We start from the raw sequence: 4,448 nt of genomic DNA on the forward strand, positions 1-4,448 counted from the left end.
TGCCCAGTAGTTAACATTGACCGTTCCAAAGCGGTGACACCGGCTTTATTGTACTCTTTTTGTATTTTGTTTCGTTTTGTGCCGTTCTGTTTTGGCAATTCATCACCTGCCATGAATAAAGGACCACGTACGTATGTATAATACAGGGTAAGATCTTTGATCCCAAAAGGTACATGGTGCTGCTAGAAAGAAGCACGGGGGCGATTCGGAACAGAAACTGACATATTCATATACTAGTAATATCCAGGTATTTTATTAATCAAATATAAACATATTGTCATTAAGAAACAAATTACCTATGGAAAAACGTATGATTGCGTCACTATACACACGCACATACGTTTGCAAATGTTTTGCTAAGATTTGCAGTAGATTTACGCTTGTTTCAAGAAAGATATTTATTTTTGCATGCATTTATTATTGCATGTAGAATACGCATTTAATCCGAATGCGCCAACTCTTGTAAGTAGACAAAATGACACCTCCATTATGATGGCTTTTTACCCCTCTAAGACAGTGAAGGAATATTATTTTGGCGATGTCCGGAGGTGTTTATCAATAATTATTTATTAAATTTCATTAAACTTAATATGAATGTGTTCAATCATACTGCGGTGCACGCGTTATTAATTTATTGCCCCTTAATAGATTGAAATTCAGGAAGGTTGTACGTCCGGAGCTATTTCACAGTACCTATTTCACGAAACTTAAAACAAATATACATCATCATTCGCCGATATTGTTTCTGTGTGGTTCTCCGTCCTTCCACTTTCAATGTCCGGAGCTGTGTGACAGTAACTATTGCATGAAAGTCTATAAAACTTAAATGTCATCATACTGCAGTGGTGCACACTTAAGTTCTGTCCGGATCGATAACTCAACAGTTAACAGTAAACCGGTGTCTGTAATGCAACGATCCCACTTTTGTCCTTACACATCTTCCGACCGTACGGTGTTGTCAGCCATGTTGAACTTTTCTGCAGGATGTTAGCGTCTTTGTGTTCACCAGGCTTTACCTTTGAAATAGATTGCAACAAAATCCAATCTGGTACGACATATTGACTAGGATTCTCACACAGTTTTTGAGTACCATGAAAGTTGTGACATTCGCTACAAGAAAACTTGCTTTTTAACATGAATATACATCTACTATCCAGAAAAATTTCTTACATGAAATTTCATGAGCACCTACAATTTCATCTGTAAAATTTATGTTCCGTGTTTTACTTACGTCTATCTGCTAGGGCGCTTGATCAATATTCTTTTATGCTCGAGCCTGCATTAAAAAACCCAAAATATTTGTGAAAATGAACTAAAAACACATCAAGTTACATAACAAGTCAAACTTTTAAAGTGTCAAAGGCTACGAAGACACTTATAAGTAATTGTTTTATTTCGATGATACGATAAACTTTTACTAATCATAAATTGCCTGTGACTAGTAATTGTATCAATGGCTTGGTTATGCTAAAACACGTTACAGATATCTCTTTAAACCATTTTGTAAAACGTAAATCCGAATGAAATTTCTATGACATTTATACGAAAAGAAAAACCTTATATGACTGCTATATTTTTTTACAAAACTGATCATTGTAGTATTAATGATATGGACAATACATACGGTGAGTTGTTGCCAGGCTATATGCTGTGAAAATACTTTTGGCCACCGTTCGTTGCAGAGCCTCTGTGGCCTCTTTATAACTACATCCAGTCGCGTGCAGTTTTATGATATGAAACAAACGATTATGAGAATATTTAACAAATTTTACATACATGTACTGTGAAATATTTTCTGTACGAATATGTAGTTTACTTTGACACCAAAGAAGAAAATAATTATTGTATGACATTCGAAACCGATATACTTTTTTCAATTAATTATATAACTTTAAATTTTTGCCTTTACTATTTATATTGTTCGGACTCGCCTTTAAAAAAACCGCGTAAAAAATAAAACGGGATTCTATGTCTATTGACAGTCTAACAGGCATGTTATATGGAGATATTGTACATTTTAAGAATTTGTTCTTCCCATTAACATTTAAAATATTTACATTTGACGAATTAAATTTACACAAACACAGCGCAAGTTTATACTTTCGTGAATAAAATGTGGTTGTGCACAAAATGAACAAAATGTTACTCACTCTTATAAATAAAATCATGTTTTGAAAACGTATATATTATTGTAAGATAATACTTGTTACAAAAAATAATCAAAGACCATACTCTTTACCTCTTGCATCATCACTGAACACGCTTCCTTGACGAGGACGGATTCTGTATACGATGAAACTAGTCTGTAATTTAATATAAAAATGGTATTGGTTTTAATTTTTATAAGTTTAAGTTTAGTTTTTAACAAATGTTGATGGCAGTCTCGATCGAGCACGACCTTAGATGTATATCTTTCCACATACTAATTTTTAACCTTTACAAAATCGGTCATATGCAATATTATGTTTATTTTTCACTTTCTAAATCTATTGTAAACGGCCCAATGATTATGTTATGGCTGACTGGAATAGTTCATGAAAAAAATCAATACTCAATAAAAAAAATATAATACGAAATACCTTTTGTTCTTCTTGTAAGCTGATTTCAGCTTTTCGTTAGCTACGAGCTTTACCAAAGGGTGGTTCCTGTAAATGTCGTCATTATTGACAGTTTAAGTAAGCAATCAACTTCCCATGTTTTGTGAAATTTGTATGAAATCAAAGAAAGGGAAAGTTTTACATTGTGTATGGTACCGTTTGTCAGGAGAAATTGTGAATAAGCGAAGTACACATATTTTTTCTTTACAATCGAACCTCGACTTTTATCGTTGATTGATTCAAAATATTTCGGCTCTTATCCTAAATATAAAGTGGTTATATAAATAAGGGAACACATATAGCTTTCAATATAATTGGTATTTTGAATGCCAAGCGCTTATGCAATATACAGTTGCCATTGCTAGGCATTGTACTGTACTAAGTGCCTGTTCGTAATGCAACCGGATCATTGCGATACTTTGGTCTTTACGAATTTCTCATATAGAGTTTATCTATTTCGTTCGGATCTCATAGAATTCGAAGTAGCTATTGACTTTGGACAAGTAACAGACGCATCAAGACCAATTCCACAACACCGTCACACATAGGTTTCGGTGGCAAGACCGAGTTCGAATACTACGCCGTTTACAAAGCTTTTCTGCTGTTAAAGTCAGTTTTTGTAAGCATTAACGCACATTCTGAATAAGCTTAGTATATCAGTGCATTGAATTTAATTGCAGAAAAGCTACCTTATTTATGACAATTACAACTTACCCGTTTTCTGAAAAGGTATCTTGGATGTTTTTATCCACGACAGTCAGTGCCTGAATTACATGAGGAAAAAACTGATAAAAAAGAACCAAATGATTATAGCATGTACACTGTTTCAAGAGTATGACAATATGTTAATGAAATTGTGCATTAATATTTGAATATGATAATCAATAGGCATGCAACGGAGAGTAATGTATGAATTAATACCTCTAACGTGAAAACGCAAAATCCATATCCGATGGAACTTTTTGGTGCCGCGTCTACGTTTGTGATAAATTTGCAATGGTTAAGCAACCACAAAACGTCACTGAAATATATATAAAAAAAGATCGGAATGAAATGGCGATAGAACTTCGACCAAATTCCTATGAACTTATGTGATCCAATGAAGAGTAAAATATATATGACTTTCTTTTACATTATTGTAACCACTAGAACATGTAGAAATCCTATAAAACCATTGCTCACCTGTCTTCCACCGTCGATGTGACAATGGAAAATCACGTTTTGTATGTCACAGGGACCTAGATAGCATTTAATGTTGCCATAGTCGACTTGCAGTAATGAACTGTGATGACATTTTAAGAGTCATTTACTGTGGCCATAGTCGACTTGCAGTAATGAACAGTGGTGACATTTTAAGAGTCATTTACTGTGGCCATAGTCGACTTGCAGTAATGAACAGTGGTGACATTTTAAGAGTCATTTACTGTGGCCATAGTCGACTTCCAGTAATAAAAAAGGGTGTCATTTTAAAAGTCATTTACTGTGGCCATAGTCGACTTGCAGTAATGAACGATGGTGTCATTTTAAGAGTCATTTACTGTGGCCATAGTCGACTTGCAGTAATGAACAGAGGTGACATTTTAAGAGTCATTTACTGTGGCCATAGTCGACTTGCAGTAATGTACGATGGTGTCATTTTAAGAGTCATTTACTGTGGCCATAGTCGACTTGCAGTAATGAACAGTGGTGACATTTTAAAAGTCATTTACTGTGGCCATAGTCGACTTTCAGAAATGAACAATGGTGTCTTTTTAAGAGTCATTTACTGTAGCCATAGTCGACTTTTAGTAATGACTGACGGTGTTATTTTAAGAGTCATTTACTGTGGCCATAGTCGACTTTCAGTAATGA

At 34.3% G+C, this 4,448-nt stretch overlaps 1 long non-coding RNA gene across 1 annotated transcript; it reads right to left on the minus strand.

Moving 5' to 3' along the window:
• Positions 1–245: 245 nt before the first annotated feature.
• LOC127855798 (uncharacterized) lies at positions 246–3,346 on the minus strand. Its single transcript, XR_008037740.1, has 5 exons — positions 3,312–3,346; positions 2,580–2,645; positions 1,625–2,303; positions 1,232–1,276; positions 246–1,016 (listed from the first exon to the last, which is right to left on the minus strand). It is a non-coding gene; the product is annotated as an uncharacterized LOC127855798 (long non-coding RNA).
• Between the last annotated feature and the right edge of the window lie 1,102 nt (positions 3,347–4,448).

This window comes from Dreissena polymorpha, chromosome 13 (assembly GCF_020536995.1).
Source record: "Dreissena polymorpha isolate Duluth1 chromosome 13, UMN_Dpol_1.0, whole genome shotgun sequence".
Lineage (NCBI taxonomy): Eukaryota > Metazoa > Mollusca > Bivalvia > Myida > Dreissenidae > Dreissena > Dreissena polymorpha.